The sequence below is a fragment of the Vulpes vulpes genome, chromosome 3 (genome assembly GCF_048418805.1).
Source record: "Vulpes vulpes isolate BD-2025 chromosome 3, VulVul3, whole genome shotgun sequence".
In the NCBI taxonomy this organism is placed as follows: Eukaryota; Metazoa; Chordata; class Mammalia; order Carnivora; family Canidae; genus Vulpes; species Vulpes vulpes.
The window spans coordinates 97,564,284-97,589,750 of record NC_132782.1 but is presented as its reverse complement, the minus strand read 5'-3'; the positions used below and the strand labels follow the sequence as shown (position 1 = coordinate 97,589,750).

Genomic DNA, 25,467 nt, shown 5'->3' with positions numbered 1-25,467 from the left:
GGTCTCTGATATAAAGCAGGGATTGGCAAACTTTACCGATAGTATCTTCCCCTTTGTGGGCCACATGATCTATCACAACTATTCAACTTTGCCATGGTAACATTGAAATGGCCATAGACAATACATAAATTAAGAAGATGATTATATTCCAATAAAAGTTTATTTACAAAAAGAGGCAACAGTCCCTGATTTGGCCCAAAGACCAAAGTTTGCCAACATCTGAAATAATAAACACATAGAATAGTAGTGCACTTGAAGAAAGGCAAAAAGACATAAATATTATCTCATGTTTGCCAGGTAAGAATAATTTCAGAGGATCAAGGAGGGAATCAGGAAGGGGCAGAGGCAGAGACAAAAAGAATCCCAAGCAGACTCTGCACTGAGCATGAAACCCGACCCAGGGCTCAATCTCACAACCCTGAGATCATGACCTGAGCTGAAACCAAGAGTTAGACACTTAACAGACTGAGCCACCCACGTGCCCCTGGGTAAGAATAATTTAATGTAATTCTGGGTGCAACTTGCACCATATGTTAAAAATTTTTAAAGAGAAAAAAGACAATATAAACCAAGGCAGAGGCAATGAGACATTTCACATGAACTGGACTGACAGATGCTACTGACTTACAACCGAGAAGTTACCTTGAGGCTTCTCAGAGGTCAAAGCAAAGGGTGAAACATGCAAGCTTCAAAACCTCCCATCAACAGACAAAATGAAACATCTCAGATTAGCAGGAGGAATGGGCTTTTTCAACTTTTTTGAGCTTTGAGAGAATCTTATTTTCCTTTGGGTCTTTAAGGGCAGAAGACCAACTCGTTCCAGTTTTCCTGGATTAAAAGTACTGCATCCCAAGAATTCTCTCAGTCTTGGGAAAATGAGGATGGTTGGTCACCTTAATTAATTAAGGGACATTGAGAGATGAGTTCTCAACAGCAGTTACACAAATTTCAGAGTTCTTTTTGCACATGCCCATTTCTGGTATCAACCAAAAATAATGGTCAACATATCACTGGTCCAACACTCAAGTCATTGGTCCAACACTCAAGTATTTATTGAGTGCCTACCACGTGCCACACACTGCAGATACAGAGCTAAATAAAATACTTCCCTGCCCAAAGGCAGATAGTAAGTACTAAGAAATGGAACAGAAGCCTTTACAGCTGCTTAGCTGAGACTTTAAGGAGAAAGAGAAGACAAAATACTGGATTCTGGAGGTGGGATAAATAGAATTGACCACTGAGCACCTAACGCACATGGCAGAAAGGGCAACATGATTGTTCTCAAGGTCACGATTGAAGAGAAGAAAGCAAAGGGAATCCTGAGAAGGATATCTCAAAGGCATTTCTCACACAGAACTTCAGGCTGGGAACTCTGAGATGCAGAGGCCACATGCCTCCTCAGAACTGTTTCTCAGTTAAAGCTGATGACAGAGCATCCAAATTTGACTCAGTGAGGGCAACTTACTGAAAGTCACAAACAGAAGCCTGCAGGCTGGCCCTGGGCCACAAACACCCACACATGTGTCACCTCTCTGAAGATCCTTACATTTAAAAAAATACTTAAATTTTAAATTACTTAAATTTTAAAATATTTTGGAATATTTTGCAAAATCATTTGAATTTAGTTAAAAATCAGAAGACCAGACGATCTGTCCCTGATGGTGCAATCAGCTGGATTCCTCCCCACCCCCCATAGGTGTATCCATGCTCCACTGTGCAGAGATATCACTGCTCCCTGTTACCCCCTGACACTGAGGCCACAGGCCAGCCCCCCATTTGCCTTCATTCTTGCCTTATTCCTTATTTTACACTCAGGCTGCTTTGCTGATTTAGTCATTTCTACTCAAGTTGGTGACCCCCAAGCTAAGCTAATAAGCTAAGTCATAGAGTTTCTTGGTGAACCAGCAGAACCAAGGAGATCCCAGGATTCTTAGAAGACAGTGCTTTTAGTGTTTGAGCTCTAGCCTCACCAAGAAGATGGTGGCCTTCCCATTCCTCACAGAAATTGTAAAATGTAACTTCAAACCTGTGTCAATCCCTGCTTTCTTCACTTTTAACTGCATGCTAGCCCCAGTTTCCCTTCCACTGACCCCTACAGTTCTCCTTGGGGAGCCCTCATCATCCTTAATACCTGCTATACCACTAGACCATCACTCCAGGAGGGGAGGGTTGCCCCATTCCATTGACTGCCAGATCAAGAGCACTAGAGCTAGAGGTTCTCAACAAATGTGGCTAGATGAGCAAATAAAATGGCTGCCTTTCATCCAAGATTAATTGTGCTTCTGGCTCTTAATCTCACTCCCTTCAAGAACCCTTGGACACGTTGACATAGTAGGGCTCTTTCCCTAAATCCAACACTAAGAAATCACCTTCCCTCCCCCTGAGGAAGGCCGAAGGTTAAACATTCTAAAATCTGAGGGACAGCACACATGGTGGGCAGAATTCTAAGATAGCTCCAAGGTTTCCTGCTGTAATGACCATGACTGTGAATATGACGCACAATCATGCCTGTGATCACACTACCTTACATGGCAAATGGGACTTTTGCAGATATAATCAAGGTTACTTATCAGTTGACTTTGAGTTTCATCAAAAAGGAGGCTATCTGGTGAGCCCCATAAAACATGGGAGCCCTTTAAAGCCTGAGAGTTTCCCAAGCTGATAGCAGACAAGTAAAGTCAGAGAGACTTTTGAAGGATGGGAAAGATTTAACGTGCCATTGCTGGCTTTGGACGTAAAGGGGACCATGTGTAAGAACCAGATAATGGGACAGTCCCAGCAGGAATTGAATTCTTCCAACACTCTGAATGACCCTGAAAGTGGTTTTTTCCACCAGGGCCTCAAGATGACAGCCTAGCCCAGCTGACATCTTGGTTTCATCCTTGGAGAACCTGAAACTGAGAACCCAGCTGAGCCCACCCCAAGTCCCGACCCACAGAACTGTGAGGTAATAAATGGCTGTTATCTTAAGCTGCCAAGGTTATCGTAATTAGTTACACACCAATAGAAAACTAATACCACAAGTCACCACTACCTGTTCAATAGATAAGGAGGTACAGGATGACCAAAAGGTGGAATACTGCCCTCACCTGGACATAAAGATGAGAAGACACAAGCTAAGGCATGTTTGCTCTAGAATTACTACCTACCTGTTTACTGTACTGCCCAGTTCCCCAATGCTGCCTGAGTATCCCTTTTAAAAGCCTCTCCTCACAAGAAAGCCCAAGCCCAATGTACAGCCAAGCCTGGGAAGAGTGTGTTTAGAAGAAAGAACATGGAAACAGACAGCATTACAGGGAAGAGGACACGAGCTGAGAAGGGGGCCTCTGAGGTCTGTGATGAGTCAGAGAGGAGCCTGGGTCTCACTTGACTCCAGGTGTTCTGTAGTGCTCAGCACACCACACAGGAGAGTTATGCAACCTGAATGCCCGCAGGCCTCATCAGCCTTGGGGCACAAATGATTTATACTTGTAATTTGCTTGTTCAGATCCCTTCATTAGGGCACAGGATAAGTTGCTGGAGCAGAAAGATTTAAATACATAGTAGTTCAGGCAAAATAGAAGTTTATTTCTCCCCCATGAAACATCCCAGAGGTGGATAGTAGTCCTGGACAGGGAGTGACTGCTCTACAATGTCACTCAGGGTCCCAGGTTCCTTCTATCTTGTTCTCATCTAAGTCAAAACTCATCTACCACCAACAACAACATTCTAGCCCCCGCAAAGAAGAGAAGAGAAAGTAGAGGGCAAGCAATTTCCATTTCAGGAAGTGACACATCACTGCCTCTCACATTCCAATGGCAAGAACACGGCCATGCTGAGCTGCAAGGGAGGCTAAGAAATGTAGTTTCCACTGATCAGCCTACAGAGTCCTATAATTAAAAGAAGGGAAGAATACATTTTGGGGGACAATAAGGAGCCAACATGACGATACCACCTCAAGTTTTGCTGGGAGCCTTGGAAGACATTGCATGTGTGCTTGAACACCATCTAAGTCCCATCATTCCTGTATACTGGCCATGTCTGCTCTGTCAGTGCTCTGGGAATCAGCAGAGAAAACACTGTGCAGACCAGAGGGCAGTCCCCTTGAGCTCCCAGAACTGTGTGACTGTCTTAGTTTGGGATCCCTCAAAGCAGAGCCAGAGTCAAGGATTTGAGTGTCAACAGTTGATTTGGGAGGTGATCCCAAGAAGTATGAGAACAGAAGTAGGAAGAGTAATAGGGGAAAGAAGAAAAGTCAATAAATTGTGTGTTGTTCACCCGGTAACTGTTGCGGGTAAGACTCAGTCCTACCATGGAACCCTGAGGAATTGTCTCTCTGAAGGATAAGAGGCTGAGACATTTTATCCCTCCTCCCATATCCCATTGGTTGAGGTCTATCTCTGGGGGCATTATCTCCCCTGCCTCCCCAAGGGCTGAGCCAGCTCTCAGTGAGACAGAGAGGCAGAGAGAAGGTGGGCACTTGAGGTGGTATGCTATCTGCATGCAGGAGAACTGCCCACCACTGCTGCTGCTGCTGAAATCTGACAAGGGCCAAAAGGATGTGGTGTGGTCTGAGCTAAGTTGGGCTGAAGACATGCCATCTCTGAGCCTGGAAATGAATACTTACAATGTCCTCATCATAGTCCCCTTGCACTGATGTAACTCATCCATGTAAATAATGCCTGGGGTTCATAGGCTTCTGGTCCAGTCCCAGCTGAAGCACGGCCCTGAATACCACCCCCCAAAAGTTATCTGTTAACATACCTGTATTCTGGAGACTAAGGGAATTCATGAAAGTATTGCCTGACTTTCAATAAATATAGCTCCTATTATTATTACTATTAGCTTGCTGGTTTATGAACAATGCCTGGCTCCCATGAAGCAAGCTATATGTGATATAAATACTAACATTATTTTGGGCCAAGATCACACAGTTATTAAATGGTGGAGCCAAGATTCAATCCAGGCAGCCTGATTCCTGAGTCTTTGCTCCTAGCCACATTGTCCTGCCACCTCTCCAGGGGTAATCACTGGTGGCATTTATTATGTGATAATATCATTGTGACTCTAATGTATGGGCTACCTAGGAGAGCACTGAGAAGAATGCTCAGGGATGAGAAGGGGTGCCACAGGAATTCACAACCAAAGAGAGCGCTCCAGGGTAGCCTCATTCTGTTCCCACCCAAGCAGGGCCAGACACAAGGTACCAAAGAGACCAATCTCAGCGTTTATCACTGGGTCCTTCAACTGCTCCTAGCAGATGGGAAGGATGGGGAGGCAGTGATGAGGTTGGGACCTCAAGAACACTGGATAATGGTGCAGGAGTTTTGGAACCTTGGTATAAGCGATTTCAGCTTGGTTAGCTTTTTAGGACACTGCAAAGAAATTGGATGTGGAGGGGGCAGGTGCAGGGAGCAGCCACTGGGCTGGAAGGCTGCCATGCCACCTGCGATGGGAGAGAGCAGAGGAGGAAGCTCATTAACCGTCCCTGGATCATTAACTCTTGGTCCCCAGTGGCACAATCACTGACGCTGGATTTTTAGATGTATCCATCTCTCTGCAGGGGTCTCTGGGGGCTCCAGCCTAGGCCAAGGCATTCAACTTGGAAAGAAAGTAGAATAAGCCACCCTTCTGGACACAGGAATCTGATAACCATTGTTTGGACAGAATAACAAAGGTGACTATTTACTGAAAGCATCCTCTGCTCAGGTGGGGAAACTGAGGCTCAGAGAGGTTAATTAAGTTGCCCAGGATACACCATTTAAAAGGGGCAGAGCCAGAAGTCAAAGCAAGTCTATTTGGATCCCTATTTCATGTTTTTAATCATTACATTGCCCTGAGTCTTGCAGGATGGATGACAACAGTTCTCATGGCCAGTGAGGGCATCCAAGAATGTGCCACACCAGCTTGAACAGTAGGCAGAGGGGTGTGGGTAGGAAGAGAACTGGTCAGACATGTAGGTTGCTCAAGTACACACCAATTAATTATTCATCAGTCAATATTCATTGAGAGCTTCCTATTTGTCAGGCCCCAAGAATGGAGGAGTGAATAGAATAATCTGGGCCCCAGCTCTTGTGGAGAGACTGAGAGAGAGGAGACACCAGCACCCATCATCTCAGATGGTAGCAGTGATAGGAAGGAAATAAAGGATGAGACACAGAGTGACAACACACAGGCTCACCCCTGGAAGTCCTCAGGAAAGAGAATGCAAGGGAAAGAAATAGCAAAAGCCCCACAGTGAATACAGACTTGGTAACTCTGAGACCTAGAAAGACGCCTAGAGTCTGAGTGAGCGGGATGTGGGATAAGAGTAAGTCAAAGAGGTGGGCAGCCCCTGACCCCACCCCTATGCCCCTGCTCATTGCCTCACACTAAGATTCTAACTTTCTGTGTCAGGTTTGCTGACCAGTCTCTGACCTTCAGGTGCCTGGTACAAGTTTAGGCATGGAATCAGTGCTTAGCTGGGGTTCACTGAACAAATCAGACCTGACCCCACAAGAAGAAGGTGGTAACTGTCAGCAGAGGTTGGGTGACAGCTCCTGTGGCCACCAACACTGAGGAGCGGGTCCAATTCTGCTGTTATGAGAGGAGAGCAATAGTCTGGCATGGCTTCCCTCTGGATTAGGGGTCACTCAGGGCTTAGTACCTGAGGGTCAGAGTTCTGCATCTTGGCTGTTCCAGGATTAGGCGAAGCTCTGTTCCCTCTGCCCAGACTTGCCTTCTCCAGGACTCACTTGCTCACTTTGAGAAACCTTGCCTCTGGGAAGCCTTCCCTGATCACCTATCCTCCAACCTCCAGGACTTCTCTCTCTCTTTCCTGCCTTATTTTCCTCCTGAGCACTTATCACTCTTAACATGTCATATATTTTACATATTGACTATGTTTCTTGCTTGTCTCACCAGCATTAGACTGTAAGCTCTGTAGAGGCAAAGATGTTTGCCTTTTGGTTAACTACTATACCAAGCTCAATACTCATCACATGAATGAATTAATGAATTAATGAATGTTACCAGAGCCAGATGATTCATGAGGCAGAACAAACATCACCATGGGACACCAGCCCCAAAATAAAACTGTTTCCATTTCAACAAATTAATTTAAACTTTTCCAGTTAGCACATCTAGAAGGAAGCTATTTTAACACATACACTTTGTGTTTTGTGCTTTAGTATTGCCTTTATTCTAAATTAATGGTGGCAGACCTAGGGAACACCATAATATTTTCAATGCTTAAAGCCTTTAAACCCAGTCTTAAATTCTGCAGCCCTCTACCCTGCCAAAACTTATCTATAAAACAAAGCCACCTAGTGAGAAACTCAGCTTCTGTTGCCTATATATATTTTTTAATCTTTCTCTAAAATTTAGAGTCCATATCAGTTAAATATCAGTCTTCTATTTGAGTTTTACCTGGCTAGAGTGTAGCTTAGTAAAATGCAGATTCTTGGGCCCAGTCAGGTAGAGCAGAACCTGGCCACAGACTCTGCCATAAGAAACATGGGTCTCACTGCTACAAGGGATTGATTTAATGTTGGCATCCATTGAGACACGAGGTTAGGGAAGGTAGACCCAAGCACGGCAGTGGTTAGAAGAAGCCTATATCCTCCAAATATTCTTAGTAGGTGTTAAAAAATCCTGAAGTGATGAAGAGTTTAGGATGAGAAGATGGGGACCTACCCAAGGCAGAGAAGAAAACTTTCCTCCTTTCTCCTAGAGGCATTTCTTCCCCCTAACCCCTGCATCCTGCCCAGCTACAAATGTGGCTGGTTATAATGCTGCACAGGAGAAGACTAAAAATTGGAAAATACTATTTATTCTTGCCCTAGGAGAAGATGTTTCCTATGACCTATAAGTCTTGGGAAAAAATCATCCTCCCTGAGATAAACTTAGAGCAAGTAACTAGATACCTGAAAATAGTAAACTCTCTCAATTTACTGCCAGCCAGATGGGTCTTTGACATCTTTTCAACTTCCCCAGAAACCAAATGAGCCCAATATACTAAAAAATGAGGACCCAGCCAAGTCATTGGCCATGCATTTAAGCACTTTGCTTCTAAGACATTCACATCTCTTATTCACTGTCTCTTCCCCATAGGTGCCTTAGCTGGTGGTTCATCCAAAGTCAGCCAGCAGAGTGTGGAAGGAAGCTCCTCACAGCATCTGTGATCTAGCTCAGAGGAAGGGGACAGCCCCATCTCAGAGTGGGAGGACTGGTAGATGAAGGCAGACCCAGACTCACAGAGCAGGGGTCCCAATCTAGTGCCCACTGAGACCAGGTGGGGAACCTTGGAGTTTGAGGTGCGCTGAGCTGAAAACTACATCCCCCCTACTTGGGGCAGTACTACTCAGCTTTTTGCCATACGAGATCCTCTAGGTTTCTTAAGACAATCTGAAAGTCTAGATTGTGGAATGAATATCCTTATTTTTCAATGTTGTCAAAAGAATTCCATTTTGTAATAGTCGTGTGAGCCAAAGAAAACATACCTGTAGACCACCAGCTTGTAATTCCCTTTATGGAGGAGTTGGGAGTCTGTACAATACCTGTAGCAGGTACATGGGGGTGGGAAGCAGGCAAGAAGCCCAGAGGTAGAGAGGAGAGAGCTCAGGACTCCGGTCCGAGCCTTTCCATCAGATGGATGGAAAGATTCTAAAGACCAGCCTACCAGGCCCCTTTATCGATCACACCACTAAAGTCAGATGAAGAGAGGAAGGGGAAACTCCCAGAAGTAAAGGATATAACAGTTTCCTATCAGATGGGGAGACAGCACAGAAAGAAGACGGGAGCTTAAAGCTCTGGAGTCTAATTGCCTCATGTGTGAACTTGGGCAAGTGCCTTAACCTCTCCCCTCTGTGCTCTCTCTAGTTATTTCTCTCATTGACATTTTTTAAAGGTTTTATTTTAAGATACTGCAGATTCACATTCACTTTTAAGAAAAAGAAAGGACACAGGTCTTTTTACCCAATTTTCTCCATTGGTATCACCTAGTATAAATATGATACAATATCACAGCCAGGAAGTTGACATTGATACAATCCACTGACCTTACTCATTTTCACCAGTTTTACATTCAGTTGTGTGTGTGTGTGTGTGTGTGTGTATTTAGTTCCACGCAATTTGATCCCATATATAGATTTATGTGAACACCACCACTATCGAGATCCATGAGAGTCCCTTGTGCTGCCCTTTGATAGCCACAGCCACCTGCCTCCCTCCCGTCCTCTCTAATGCATGACAACCATTAATCTCCATTTCTAGAATTCCGCCATTCAAGAATATTATATAAATGAAATCTTATGGTTTATGATCACTTGGGAATGGCTTTTTTTCCCCCACTCAGCCAAATCCTCTAGAGACCCATCCAAGTTGTTGCATGTAACAGTAGCTTTGTTCCTTTTACTGCTGACTAGTAATTCATAGTATGGATGTTCCATGGCTTGCTTAAGTATTCACCTGTTGAAAGATATCTGGATTGTTTCCAATTATTAGCCATTATGAATGAAGCTGCTATGAACATTCATGCATGGGCTTTTGTGTGACCCTAGGTCTTCATGCTCTGGGACAAACACCCAAGAGTGCAATTGCTGAGTTGTACGGTAAGCACATGTTTAACTTCCTAAGAAACTGCCATACTCTTTTTGAGAGCACTTGCATCTCTTTACATCCCCACCAGCAATGAACAAGTGACCCAGATCCTCCACATCCTCACCAGCATTTGATGTTATCACTATTTTAAAAAACTGTAGCCATCCTATAGGTGATGAGGATTAATTAAGGAGGGCACTTGTGATGAGCACCAGGCACGGTACATAAGTGATGAGGCACTAAATTCTACACCTGAAATTAATATTACATCATATGCTAACAAATTGGAATTTAAATAAAATTTGAAATAGAAAAAAAGAGAAGTATTTGGGAAAAAAAATATTGTAACCATCCCAATCTCTATCGGGGCATCTCATTGTGATTTTAATTTGCATTTCCCTAACAGCTAATGATGTAGATGTCTTTTCACATGACACCCATTGACTTTTACAAGATCAGTCTTGACCTTGAGAAAGTTTACTTGCCTGATGAACAGAAATAATAATGGGAATAGTACTTACCACACAGAGATGCTGTGAAAGTTCTCACGAAGCACCTGAAGAGTGATTGGCATGGAAGTATTAAAAAAATGTTAGCTGTTAAAATTCCTGGAAGAGAAGAGTTAATAATATAAGCTTCAGAGTTAAACTGAATCTCTCTCTGATGTAGCTGACAATCCCATTCCTAAAACTCACCTTATTTCTCTATTAAATGGGAGGAATAACATCACTTCTTTATAGGGTTGCCACGAAACTCAAACAGATAATACACACAGGCACTTAGTATATTATCTAGCAAGTACTCAACTCTAGCTTTTCCCTCCAGCATTCAGTTTGAGGTCCCATGTAAGCCTTGTCTCCCTAATGGACTCTTCATGCCTCTTTCACCATTGTTTCCCGGCCCTCCAGGGTCACTCTGCTGGGGCTGGGGTAGGGAGAATTCTAGATACAAACTCTCCCATTGAGATTATTACTACAGCAAGGCCCTCCACTGCTCTAGGAGAAGAAACAACAGATTTGGCTGGGGAGCTGGATGAGATCACATTTATCTAAGAAGCTTCCAAATGAAAACTAGCATTTGTACTTATTGCATTTCACCTCCAAATTTGATTACATTTCTCTCCCGCTGTAAATCTGCCTTCCCTTCTGCCAACTTATTATTAAAGCTAGGACTGAATTGGTGGAGTGATACGTAAAATTTCCATCTTGGCTTTGACATTCCAGGAAGTTACAAACCAATTACAGCTGCTGAGCCTCAGGCCCTCATGACTCACAGAGCACAGCAAGGGATGGAAGAGGCCGGAATGGGGACACGAGGGAGATAGTGAGTTGGAAATCAAAGGTCAATTAAAATAAAACGGTCAATTTTAATTTGAATGTCTTGCTTATATTCACATCCTTTTCCCATAAATGAGAAAGTAAATGAAGCTTGTTCATTTGTGTGGGTGTGGTGTGTGTTTTTGAGGACAATGAGGGCTTTTGAAATGGTTTCAGAGTCTCAAAGATGTGAATTTTGAAATGTCCCAGGGAGAAAACATACAATCTGGTGACCTGCCCAAATGTCAGCAGCTCTTGGGTAGCTGCCTAACAAAGAGCCAGCGGCACTAGCCTTAGGGCACATGGGTCTAATGTCAGCAGTTCCAGCTTTGGGAATGGGCACCTCTGTGTCTGGGCCCTGACTCTACCACTTAATAGCTGCAGGAACTTGGTCAAAGTGTGAGCAACTTCTCTGGGCCTCTATTTCCCCATCAGTAAGATGAAGATAATAATTTCTATCCCTGCTGGGGATTTTAAAGATTAAGATAAATAATGTAGCCAAGGTGTCAAGCACAATGCCTGGCCATCTGTTCGTTATTTCCTTTCTCCTTGGTCAGTGGACCTGAAGCCCAACCAGACGACCTGAAATAATTACAGCTTAACTAGACCTTAATGTAGTGGTGTGCATCTTCCTGGTGAGGCTTAGTTAGGTTCCAGGACAGTTTTAATGTCCTTCATGTGGACTGTTTGATCTTTTTGTCTCCTAGAGGCATGTGCCTGGTGGGGTTCAGCACCATGGACAGCAGAGATGCCGCTAAAGGCCGTTACCAGGAAGCTCCGTTCACCTTTCACCACCCGCTGACCTTTAGCCCTTCCCTGTCTGCTTGCTGATGGCTCAAAGATGTGCTGCAAGCTGTACTGCTGATGCAGAGTTAGGCTGGATTCTTGTGGCTCTAGCCTTCATTTGCTTCCAAGTTCATATTTCTCTTCTCCTGTTCAGGGAAGGGATTCCCCTAGAAGAAATGCCCAGTCTTTTTCTTTTGAGGCTGTTCTGTCTACAGGCAGGGCGCTGGAACTGGAAGGATAAGAGAAAGGCAAGCAGGGGGAACTAAGAGTGGGATTCACCCCTGGTAACATAAGGCAGTGAAGCTTGGGTGGAGAACTAAAAGAATTTTTGAAAAGAGCCAAGTTGGTATGAATTGGAAGGATGAAGAACAGAGACAAGTGGGAGAATGTGTAACAAAATTCAATGGCCAGAAAAGTCAAGTCCAGAATGAAGTAATGTGTGATGAATGCATCAAAGAATAAGACCATGAGGGGATCCCTGGGTGGCTCAGCGGTTTAGTGCCTGCCTTCCACTCAGGGCATGATCCTGGAGTCCTGGGATCGAGTCCCACAACAGGCTCCCTGCATGGAGCCTGCTTCTCCCTCTACTGTGTCTCTGCACCTCTCTCTTTTTCTCTTTCTCTCTCTCTCTCTCTCTCCCTCACTCTCTTTCTCTCTCTCTCTCTCTCTCTCTCTCTCATAAATAAATAAAATCTTAAAAAAAAGAATAAGACAATGAATGGTAAGTCAGCACCAGAATGCCCTAAATGATGCACAGAACGTGCAGTAGAAGGAACAGCATTTTATTATTTTTTAAAATATTTTTATTTTTTATGAGAAAGAGAGAGAAAGAGTCCTAAGCAGATTCTTTAGTTTAGTGCAGAGCCTGACAGGGGGCTCAATTTCACCACCCTGAGATCATGACCTGAGCTGAAATCAAGAGTTGGATGCTTAACTGACTGAGCCACCCAAGTACCTCTGAAGGTATAGCATTTTAAAGGACCTGAACCAGTCTGGTGGAAACAAAAGATAGAACACAGAAAGAACAGAGACCAGCAATGGAGCAGAGCCCAGATGGGTGGGTGAGGAGCAGTGCAGTAGCAATGATTTATTTTCCTTTTCTCTCTTTCCATTGACCTTTCCTGGGACATTTGAGAAAAATTTTAGCAAGGGTTGTTGTGATGGGGATTGCAGGAGTATCCAAACAGGAGACAAGAAAGAGGGTGTTTCCCCACTCCTTCTCATTCTCTTCATCATGCCACAGTCATTGCCCTAGGCATGGAAGACAGTACAAAACTGTGTACCTAAGGAAAGCCCCAAATTAAGTCACAGTAAGCACATGGAGAGAGTTCAAGAGCATCCCTCTAGATGAGGGGATGAGGTGGTTGATGTCAGCCTGGAACTGAAAGAAGAAGGCAGAACAATATCCACACATAACACACCTCTGCCTGGCAGCAATCAGCACCTGTTAATTCATTTGCAAGGTTTGGTTCCAGAGAACACCTGCTCCTCTATTCCCTAAGCATCTGATGTTGTCCTTGAAACCAGAATGCCAGCTTCCCAGGGAGGAACAGAGACACCAACAAACACAGGTGGCAGAAGTCACCCAGCTGGCCCTCTCCTCCTCCCCACCCTGTACCTTTGCTAGCAAGGCCAACCCTCAATCTGCTCTTTTCCCTCTGCCCACAGCTGAGGAATCCCAGGCATTCTTGCTTCCTGTTTGCCAAGGATTTCACCAGGCTTATGCTCTGAGTGATCAGATGAGAACTTCGGGCCAGGGGAGGGGAAATCAGAAGGTACATCCCATCTCCCTCCTGGACCCCTGCCCATGCCGCCCTGTTTCTGATTGTGCTCCTCCCAGATTTAGACAAGGCCACACTTGAAACAGGTTTTCTCTTTTCTCTCTTTATCACTGGTTCTCAAAGTGTGGTCCTGGGACCAGGAGCATCACTTGGGAGCTTATCTGAAATTCACATTTTAGACTACTAAAACAACAACTCTGGGAATGAGTCTCAACAACCTGCTTAAACAAGACCTCCAGAAAATTCCGATGCACACTGACATTTGGAAACCCTAGTCTGTAGGAATCACAGGAAGAGGCTGTCTAAAATTCCACCATGTTCACTTTTTCTATTGTTCACCCCAGTTGGTGGAATCCTGCATTAGTTCCAAATTTCCCTTATAACAAGAAAAAAGTCCATATTGAACGTTATTTCATATACATCTTCATGGATTCATGCAAGTATTTCTGTAGGACCCATTCTTAAAAATGTATTTGCTAGGACAAAGGATGTACACCTTCAGATGCTGATAGATATGCCAAATGGACCTCCTAAAAGGTTGCACCAATTTGCATTCCCACCATGAAAAATGGAAGGACATGCATCCTCCACAGTCTCTCCAGCTTAAACTATGTGTTCTCAATGCTTTCATTTTTTTTTTTTCCAAACTGAGAGGTGAGGGCAGTCTCAGCGGCGCACCGGTTTAGCGCCGCCTGCAGCCCATGGCGTGATCCTGGAGACCCTGGATCAAGTCCCACATTGGGCTCTCCGCATGGAGCCTGCTTCTCCCTCTGCCTGTGTCTCTGCCTCTCATTCTCTCTCTGTGTCTCTATGAATAAATAAATAAAATCTTTTTTTAAAAAAACTGAGAGGTGAAAGTGATATCTTGTTTTGATTTGCATTTCTTTAAGAGTGAAAGTGAGCGTCTTTTCTTATGTTTATTAACCATTTTAGCATAGTACTTTTTTATTATCTCCATTTTCAGCCATCAACATGCATGACTTCTATAAGAAAAAACAAAAGAAAATGTTCCTCTTCTGCAAAGGGCTTTGAGATCTGCCTCCTGAAGGAGTCAGATGGTAGTTTTAGGGTTGAGTGTATGGTAATCAACTGCAGTGGTTGGTGGAGAGGTGTGAGATATTCCCAGGGTATAGGACTTTCAGTGCCAAAACCAGGAAAGCCCCCAGCAAAACAGACTGAATGAGGTGGTCATCTTGCTGAATGATTTGTTCAGGGCATCAATAGCAAATCACCAGCCAACCTGAGGCAAGGCTCCCAGACCCCTGACCTCCAGTTCAGGACTCCTCCTTCTCCCCTAAGTACCTCACATGGAGACACCAGAAATAGACACAAGGTAGTTGGCTGACAGGACTTGTCAGTCGCTCCTGACAGAAAGCTCCTTTTGCTCATTTACTTTGTAAATCCAGCATTAATCACAGAGCCTGGCAAATAGTTGGTAGCTAGAGTTACACTAACGCATTATCACAGGATTGAGAAGACCTCAACACTGCAGTATCCTGATCACACAAAATTTTAATCCATCCAATGATCTTTAAAGGAAATGTGGTTGAAAAACCATGGGCTTTAGAGTGCATAGCCCTGGGTTCTAATCATCCCAATCCAATCACTTGCAAGCTTCATAGCCTTGGAAAAATCTCTCTGATCCTCAGTTTCCTCATCTCTAAAATGGGACCAATTGTACCCATATCATAACAGAATGGTTGAGACATGAGGAAGACATGAGAAAGAGAAGGCAAAAAGGATAGATTGTTCTTTTTCTTATTAAAAAACAAAGTTGAACTGAGTAGATTTTAAAGACCATATTTACTTTATTCCACAATTCATGAAGTGGACAACATCCAATCTAGCAGATAGAAAGGAGTTCTGAAGAGCTACACAAGGCAAGAGATTTTATAGGCAGGGGGGAGCAGAAAGAAGGAAGCAAAAAAAAAAAAAAAAAAGAGCCAAAACTCTAATTAAGGGAAGCCTTGGTTTGGTGAGGTGGGGCTTAGCATAAGTGACTCCATTTTGGTCCTGTTATCTCGTTTTTAATACTCTCAAGGTGGGAAGAACCAGCACCATGAGAGGCTCACCAGTTGCCACAAGAGAATGAGTGGCATCTGCTTCAGGACTCTGCATTAAAGCACCTGGCTAAGAGGTCAAGTGGGGCCTGAAATACAGTCCACACTCTCCTTACCAAAGCACACTCTCTGGCACAGGGCTGAATATGCCAGGGGAAAGAGGCACATTTTCTTCCTAGAAGGAGCCCTCCCTTTGCCAAGCTCTGTGGCCAGGGGGCTGTGTCTACCCAGAGAAGGTGCATCTTGCAAATTCACACAAAGGCATTGTATAAGCTAGCAGCAAGCCTGCACTGCATTACCCCTGCACTACCATGGCCCCTTGGATCTCTCTTACCTCTCAAAATATGGAGGTTAGATTCCTATGGACCCCAGCCCCGAGTTAGGCTGACCCTGACAGGTAATCTGAAGAGCAATCTTTTGCTCATTATGAATCACAGATCATCTGCAAAACAGGAAGCTGCCTAAATGCTGGCATGAAGTCTCTGTGAATTACCATATGAGGCAGATGGTTGCCAATTAAGAGAGGACTCGGCCATCATGGATTCAGTAGGGCTTCAAACAGGCATTCACATGCCGAGGTTCCAGCTCTAAATGCTGGAGCACCTTTGCCCTGGCCTGCCCTTGTTGTTTACAGAGCTGAGAGAAGCCCAGCTGTGGATATTCAGGGACATCTTTGAGCAGAATACCAAACCTCTCAGCAGTCAATCCCTGTTCAATTAAGAGAAGAAAAGATGACTTCCATCCTTATGAATATCCTACACAAGGGAGTGGATAATCTAATATATTCTGAGATTATTTAAACTCATTAAAATGAATGAATGAATGAATGAATGAATGAATGAATGAATGAATTAAACAGGAATTTATTAATTCTGTGGCAATGAGCTGTAGCAGGAACAGAGGTTTGATGACTCCACAGAACAAGCCAGAGATGTGGCTCAGAAAAGACAGGAAACCCACTCAGGTTATTTAAAGTACAACTACTCAACCAGCTAGCTAACCAACTAGTCAGGCAAACCAGAATCAGAGGATCAGTCCTAAACATCCTGCAAAACTAGGATGGATGTTTCTTAGTTCTGTTCTCGATGTTAAATCCAAATGAATTATCCTAGAGGAGGGAGAACTGTTATCAACTAAACAAATCATATGCTGATAAAAGAGCTGTGTGATGATGACAATTAATTCATTCATTCAGATGCTGCACACACGCTTCACACTCTCTGTTCAAGGCACAGGCTCCTCATCTGTCACAGCCACACAGACACGATGTGTGAACTCCCTCTGATGTCAGCAGACAGATACAAAGCTCCTCTCCCTGGGCACATACACCACTTACCGGGACACCACCTGAGGAAAGTGCCTTCACACACAGATCCCATGCATATATTCATCCATTCGCCTGCTTCAGAGTAACACGTACCAGTGGCCAACCTCCCCAACATCTAGCAAGATGATGGGATATTCTGCAGCTCTAGGGGGTGAAGAGTCACTCTCCTCCTCAGGAAGGGGCTACCCCTCATGGCCTTGTATGGCCCCTGGCTCAGGTCATGGTGCCACAAACATGTAAGGATCTTGCCAACCTGAGGCTCCAGGTTGGCCATCCACAAGTCAATACCTGTGATCTATCCTAGACTGCAAGGACCCAGGAAAGACCCACACCCACTTCTGTCCTCTGGGGAGTCCCGCTGCTCTGTGCTCTAAAATGGAGGTAATAAAAAAAATTAAAAATAAAAATAAAATAAATAAATAAAATGGAGGTTATAAATGCAGAAGGAACCAAGAGCCAGACTGAGGATATAAACAAGGGCAGCTGGCTGGGTGGACCCTAGTGAATGGCAACCTAGGCCCCACTTAAAGAAGGCAAATGCTGGGGGACTTGGGTGGTTCAGTGGTTGAGCATCTGCCTTTGGCTTAGGTTGTGATCCCAGATTCTTGGGATTGAGTCCTGCATCAGGCTTTCTGCATGGAGCCTGCTTCTCCCTCTGCCTGTGTCTCTGCCTCTCTCTGTGTGTCTCTCATGAATAAATAACCAAAATATTTTTTAAAAAATTAAGAAAGAAAGCAGATGCTACTCAAGCCCTAGATTTTCAAATGAATCCTCCTCATTTTAAAAATGCTATGAAATGCTTTAAAGCTCCCCTCTTCTGGGCAGCGCGGGTGGCTCAGCGGTTTAGCGCCACCTTCAGCCCAGGGCCTGATCTGTAGACATGGGATAGAGTCCCACGTCAGGCTCCCTGCATGGAGCCGACTTCTTCCTCTGCCTCTCTCTCTCTTATGATTAAATAAATAAAATCTTTAAAAAAGAAAGGGGGGGAAGCTCCCCTCTTCCAAGATAAAAACAAATCTATTTGCAACTTGGTCTGTTCTTTCCAATATCTGGTGAGTTACAGCTTTTGCCTGTACTCAAGGACACTACTTTGGTTAATTTTCATCACCAACAGCCCCTCTGGTTATTACACAAATTCATAGCTACAATGATGTTTCTGAGGGGTGTTTTCCACAAATAACAACTGTCTTGGATCTAAGCACAGAAATAAGATCCAGGTTAACCTGTACTCCTTCCAGATTTTTCTTTTCCTCTACCCCCATTAGATCTACTTGTACCATGGATTCATACAATGGCTTCAGCCTTCCTGTTGCTTGTAGACACAGATATCCTGAAGGGACTCTTTGCTACTTCAAAGCAGAATTTAAGACTAGTTGTCTGAATAACACTGATCCATATAGAAAAACTGCTCTTTGGGACGTCTGGGTGGCTCAGCAGTTGAGCGTCTGCCTTCAGCTCCGATCATGATCCTGGGATCCGGGATCAAGTCCCACATTGGGCTACCCACAGGGAGCCTGCTTCTCCCTCTGTCTGTGTCTCTGCCTCTCTCTCTCTCTCTCTCTCTCTCTCTCTCTCGCTGTGTGTGTGTGTGTGTGTGTGTGTGTGTGTCTCATGAATAAATAAAATTGAAAGAAAAGAAAAAGATAGAAAGACAGCTCCTCTGGCCATATAAGCATAAAATTCTGTACTCCCAAAAGAGATGATATCCAAGCAGGGAAAAGAGCCAAAGCTTTGTGACAGCCCCACCTGGTTTTGAATCCTGGTTCAGCTATTTACCACCCATGCAACCTTGGGCAAGTTAATGTCTCTGAATCTTGAGACATTGAATTTTAGCCTCATTGGCTAAAATCAGGGTATTTCCGTTGATCTCATTGAATTACTGTGGGATAATTTATCCACTCTTTCCACAAATATTATTGAGGTCCTACTATGAGCCAGGCACTTTTCCAGAAACTGAGAATATAATGGCAAACTGCTATAAAGTTCTTACATTCTTGGGACTTATTGGCCAGTGGATTGGATAATATGTAAAGCGCTGGTATAGTGCCTGGAATATAGCAAACATCCCATGGTTTTCTCTCCTGTTTCCTGATCACTCTCTCTCTCTTCCCCAGTTAAGACCTTGCACTGGGGCCGGAGCAATCCATCTCCTTAACCAGGCTTTGACCACCATTCCTTAACCGTCAGGTCACAGCTCCTTTGCTATATCCCTTTAAACATTTGTCTAGAGCCTGCAGTTTCTGCTGATCCTTTCTCACTGCCTACATGAAGAATAAAAGACCTGAGTTAATTAGGATATCAATGCAGCTGTTTATAGGAGAGACATCCAAAATAATAGTGGCTTTAAAAGTTATAAATTAATTTCTCTGTCATTAAAAAGTCTAGGTAGCAGGCAGTCAGCGTTTGGTATGGTGTCTGCACAATCACCTAGATACGAGGATCCTTCTAACTTGTTTCTCTGCCTCCCTCATTGCATGGCTTCCATCTTATGGCCCAAGATGACTACTCTAATCATTACATCCATATCCCAGATAGTAGAAAAGGAAAAAGTGGGGGAGGTGTGCCCCTTTTTCTGTAAAAGCATAACTAAGAAGATACACCTATGGTTTATCCCCACATCCCACTGACTAGAACTTCAATCCATGGCCATGCTCAGCCAGCTGCAAGGAAGGCAGGGAAGTGCAGTCTTTGCCTGAAAGCCACACGTCTTTCCGACCCACTGCAGGGGGTTTTGAATGCTGCTTATGGTTGCTAATCTTGGCATTGACCTCATGGTAAAATATATATTGGTGAATGATAGGGCCTTTTACATCATATAAGATTTGATGGCTGTTTTTCATCCAAACAACCTTCTCAAATATTTGTAACGTAGAAGGTCCAAAGAAGAGCTTACAAGTTAGGGGAGTTTCTAAGGAAGGTGGCCTTCTTGAGTTCCAAAAAAGCCTTAAAGGGTGGCATTTGCTTTGGTGGTCAGTCCAGTTCTGTTTTTAAGGCTGAAATGTTGTCCAGACTTTGCTAGTGGACCCATTTCTCCAAAGTGGACTTACCTGAAACAGAAGTTGGTACGTAAGGTGTAATTTCAAAATATTCATTTACAATGAGAAATATGGTTGTCCGGGGATCCCTGGGTGGTGCAGCGGTTTAGGGACTGCCTTTGGCCCAGGGCGCGATCCTGGAGTCCCGGGATCGAGTCCCACGTCGGGCTTCAGGCATAGAGCCTGCTTCTCCCTCCTCCTGTATCTCTGCCTCTCTGCCTCTCTCTCTCTCTCTCTCTCTCTCATAAATAAAAAAAATAAAATTAAAAAAAAAGAAATATGATTGTCCACTCAAGACCAATGGCCATCACAGTCTCTACTATAGAGAACGTCACATAGGAAGCCAAACTATAATCAAATGTTTGCCAGTGGGGGAAAAAAAACTGAGTTTGATTAATCACTCTCAAATGTGGTGGCCACGATGAGTTTGGCCAGAAGCCAGGGCCTTGGCTTCTTATTGCACTGATAAATGTCACCACAGGTTCTCAAGAGAAGGAATGCTATAGGCAAAATCACGCTTTGTACAAAAAGGCTTTTGTCCCAAAACTAAACTTTTTGGCCCGTTCTAAAGGTAGATCAAAGTCCTACTTTGGTGCAAGCGAGTCTTTCTCCCTGACCTCTTTCCCCACCTTTACTTCTTGATCTGGGGGCTTGTAGAAGACCCAGAGATACATCACTCAAGTCTCCCTTTGAGAGAAGCAAGCTGCCCAGTGGCAAGGACTATGAATAATTGACAGCCTCCATCTGGTAGCTCCTTCAGGGTCCTTACCTTTGAATCAAGGTAACACTCTTTGTGGGTTGGCCCCTGGCCAATGACTGAGCAAGGTGGTAGTACTAGGGCCTCATCATTTTTGCCCATGTGGGACTCCTCTGATAGGCAGCCTGGGCTCTAGAGCTCCCCCTGGATTGGGAGAAACCTTATGAGGTCTGCAATGTAGTCTCAGGGCTTCCCTGACCCCATCTTGCCTTCTCCCTTCTCTCCTTGCCTTTTCTTTTACAGTGCAAAAAACCTTTGCATTCTGTCTCCACTGTGGTGTTCCAAGGAGCCCAACCTGCAACAGTGCTCTGAATCAGAGGCCAGCAAATTATGGTCCATGACCTAATACTGGTCTGTGGCCTGCTTTTGTAAATAAAGTTTTATTGGCACACAGCCAAGCCTACTGCTTACTCTGTCTATGGCTGCTTTTGCACTACAGTGACAGTGTTGAGTAGCTGCCACAGAGACCTGCAAAACCTAAGATATTTAATATCCAGGGGGCCTTTACAGAAAGTTTGCCAACCTCTGCTCTAGATATTACAGTTGATGACAACCCAAGTCATGCAATGAAAAAAGAGGGTCTTTTCTCAAGGCCTGGATCCATGAGCCTGAGACATTACTCTGTACCTCATTTTATGTGTGTTCTTCCCTGGCTCATGTCTTGAACAATATCCTAAAGTAGATAAATGAACTTCAAGTCAGAGTTTGGAGCCTGAAAGATATTGGAAGATCAAGGGAAGGGTCTCTGTCATCTCATGGGGTCCAAACTGTCTCCTCTTCCCAGCTGCTGCCTTTGTGATGAAGCTACAACAGCAATCCTACTATGCCCAATGTATCTAAGCTTAAATAGACTTACAAGTTTTTGTCATGACTGTGAAAAGCTGGAGGCAATGATGTCGGGGAATCTCTTACTGCACCTAACCAACATCTACTTTTGGAAACTGTACGCTGATTATCCTCTGGGAAGCTACCCTTCTCCTATTTATAATCATGTGATTAATGTAGGGGCTAATCCCCCCTCTGGATCCAGGGATGGGCATATGACCCTAGTCTGGTCAATCTGAGCGTTTCACTCTTCTGAGTACCATAATCAGATTGCAGATGGGCACATAATCAAAACTGGTTTTGACTAGAGGTATTAGAAGTCATTTCTCTACTGCCAAATTGCTGAAAAGACTGATATATAAACCTGGCGTTTCCAGAAGCTGTCTTGCTGTCACCCAGGGAATGCTTGTCTGTGAATGATGCCAACACCAAGGAAAGCAGAGTAAAGACTGAGGTGGATGCATTCCTGTGGGCTTCATTTCCACACCTGGATCCAGTCATGCCCAAGGCTAGATCCAGCCCCCAGAATTTTCAGTTATACAAGCCAACAGGTTCTCCATTGTGCCTAAACAAATTTGAGTGGGATATTCCATCACTTGCAATCCCGAAGACGTGACTCATCTTAGGACTACATGCACACCAGACCCTATGACACACTGGATATTCCAGAGAAGAGACGGGAACTCCTTGAGAGGAAAAAGACATTGAGAGGATACAAGGAAGAGGTGACCCAGACTTGCCTCTCTACATCCCCAGGAGGATGTGCAGGTGTCCTGGCTGCAGAGACTCAGACCGCAGTGATGGATGATATCTTTATTCCAAAGCCCTCTGCTGTGATTATGGTGCCCTGAGCAGATGGTTTTCCCAATGCAGTGAAGCATTGCACTGTCCCTTCAAGAAACAGTCTTAATGTTATTTCCAAATCCTCAAAGGTGGGTAACCAGGGGGATTTTATTAGATGTATTTATTCTATAATCCAGCGTCTCACAAGACATCTAGAAGCTTCTTTTAAGCTGCCTCTCCTGCCTCCCAGCCATAATTCTCATGTTGCTTCTCAGACATTAAAAATAAAATGAAAAAGCCCCTGTTGTGCAGGATGAAACAGGCTTAGCTGAAAGGCTCTCACTTCCTCCCCCGCCAGCTGGTGGACATCCCTGCCTTCTACCTCCTTCCTGTCTGTGCTAAGTCTCCTTGTGTCTGGGAGCCTTCACCTGCCATGGTCAAACCGACTTTAGATCTGCAAGGCTGAGGCAATGGTTGAAATGCAACACAAAACTACCCTATTTATATTTTCATTTCTATTAGACCTTTATAATGATTCCTTATTGAACTGAAGCTTAAATGGCTAAAGACTGATCGTAATAGAACATTTAATTGTTTGCTTGTCTAACTCTCTCAGCCCTAATTAAATATTGTTTTTCATTGAGCAGCTTACACAGCGATGTTTTTTTCCTGTCACTGAAGAGAGCAAGGGGGCTGAGGCAGAATTCAGATGAGCCCATGCTCACTCAGTGTTCTCATCCTATTCGGTTTTCATCCAACAGTGGGGAACAGAGCCCTCTGGAGGGAGAATCAGAGTTCTAGGGAACAGCTTTCCAAGATGACCTCATGCAGGCCCTCAGAGGGGAAGGAGTTAAAAGATGAGGGATGAAAGCTCATGCTACCTTGCAGGGATTCCTACAGGAGGTGCAAGATCTGGGTGTGAAAAGCTGGCATTGGAGCTGTTGCTGTCACCTTTCTTCACACTCCCCTTCTCACCCACCTCCAGGCCGTCACCCTGACCCACACCACCATCACCTCTCACCAGATTATTACAGAAGCTTCTTGATTGGCCTCCTATGTTTATCCCAGCTTCACTACAGTATGTTTCCAGCACAGCAGCCAGAGTCCTTTCACGTCACTCCCCCTCCGAGGGTCCCCCAGTGGCTCCCAGCTGACTCAGAAGAAAGCCAGGGTTCTGACAATGGCCTCCACCCTGTTGTTCCCTCTGGCCTTGCCTCCTAGTACTCATCCCTTTGCTCATTCAGCTCCAGCACCACTGACCTCCCTGCTGTCTCCTCGGATCCTCTTCATAAGCTTCCTCTTTAGGGCTTTTCACTTGCCATTCCCTCTGCCTGGAATATGTCTCTCCTGGAAAGCTTCAGGGTTCACTCCCTCACACCTTTATCCAAATGTCACTTCTCAGTGGGGCCTCTACGCCTTACATACTCCCTATCCTCCACCTCCGTTTTATTTTCCTCCATAGATTTTACTACTGACATACACTTTAGTTCACCTACTTATTTTGTTTACTGTTTATCTGGCCTACTAGATGTTAGCTTTAGGAGGGCAAAGATTTTCCTCTGTTGGTTTCACTGCTGACTCCGGCACTGAATAGTTATGCAAATAAATATTGTTTTTGACTGACTGAAGTGAATGAATAAATGCAAACATGCATAAATGAATGAATTCATTTCTGGCCATGAATCCCAGTGGCCAGGGACTGACTACTCTAGGCCAGGAGCCTGGATGTATCTGCACTTTGCATTCCAGAATTCTGGGCATTAAAGAAATCTTCCCATGGGTGATGAAGGTGCTAAGGGCAGAGTAAAGTCCAGAGCTCAGGATGAGCCCCAGCCTTCTAGCTATAAATGCTGATTAAAGCCTAGGGCAATACTGTGAAAGAGGAGGGGGACGTGAACGTGAGTTCGAAAAGGCCTTGGTTCATAGCATGAGAAGGGGCAAGTTGACTCAAGGAGATTCTCTGAAGGCATCAGGCAAGGACAGCTCTGTGAGTGAAGCCATTACTGTGAACACCCATGGAGACTGGGGAAGCTCTGGGAGCCTGGGGATGGTTTGTCTGTCAATTCAGAAAAAAATTTCCAGAAGGGAAGAAGGAAGTAAGATATCTAGGATCACCCCCTTTGTACAGGACTAATTCACAGGATCACGGGGCTAAGGACATATGGCCCGTCTCCAGGACCAAAATGATTGAGACACATCTTTCTCCAAAGGCTAATGGAGAAGGGGGTTACAGTTTATCCCTGTTCATCAAGTCTGGGCTTCCAAATGTCTTACAGAAAGGTAGTATTTTCCTATGAGACTTCAACATTTCAGAACCTCATTCAGTTCAACCCAACATTTATTCATTCATCAAGTTTTCAAGGTATGCACATTTTACATTTTGACAGTTGTGTCAATCCACCCACCAGAAATATTGTAGCAATTTATATTGTTCTTTTCTCATGCCTTACATTGAGTATCTATCTATATTTCTACCTGCTTTGAGGGAAATCACACTTCCCAGAAATTTGTCTATTTGATTTATCCTTTCAAAGTTCTGGTCCTTGATTTGATTAATCAATTCCACTGACTTTTTTGCTTTTGATTAATGTAGGCTCTTATCTTTATTAATTTCTTCCTCTCACTTTTATTTTGCTGTTCATTTTCTAGCTCCTTATTTTGAATTCTTAATCCAATTATTCTCATCTTCAGTGTTCAAGCATATTTATTTTAGTAATAACAGCTTTAGATTATGGATTTTACTAAGAATAACTTTAGTCACACCCCCGTATGTATTTTTATAGAGTGTCCTCATCATCTTAAATGTCTGTTTTTTCAGTATCGATTTACACTTTGACAGAAGGGCTATTTTTTATTTTGTCTCATTTCCAGATGGCTACCACTTATCTTAATTTAGGCATAGTCTTGCTATTAATGGGATCGGGAAATATAGTTTGTAAAATTTTAATTTGGGGATTTGTTGTACATTGCTTTGCCTGGGTACATACATTGTATCAGTCAGGATGGGTTAAGGTTAAGCTGCAGTAACAATCAAAAATTCTCAGTGACTTAAATAACATGGGTAAACTGGGTATTCCTCTCATCATGCTCACTCAGGGACATGAGCTGACAGAGGCTCCATTTTGACACATGCTTCCATGATCACAGGGGCAGAGAAAAGAGAGTCTGGCTCTTAAAGCCACTTCTGTGTCCATTTCATTGGCCAAAGAAAGTTTGGAGGCCTGAGTTCAACATAGCAT

General features: G+C 44.1%; 1 long non-coding RNA gene across 1 annotated transcript in view; it reads right to left on the bottom strand.

The window, feature by feature from the left end:
- Positions 1–25,467, bottom strand: part of LOC140598089 (uncharacterized) — a 115,759-nt gene that overhangs the window by 78,408 nt on the left and 11,884 nt on the right. Inside the window, exon 2 of the long non-coding RNA XR_012000212.1 lies at positions 10,080–10,166. This is a non-coding gene — a long non-coding RNA (uncharacterized lncRNA). The remainder of the gene's footprint in view (positions 1–10,079; positions 10,167–25,467) is intronic.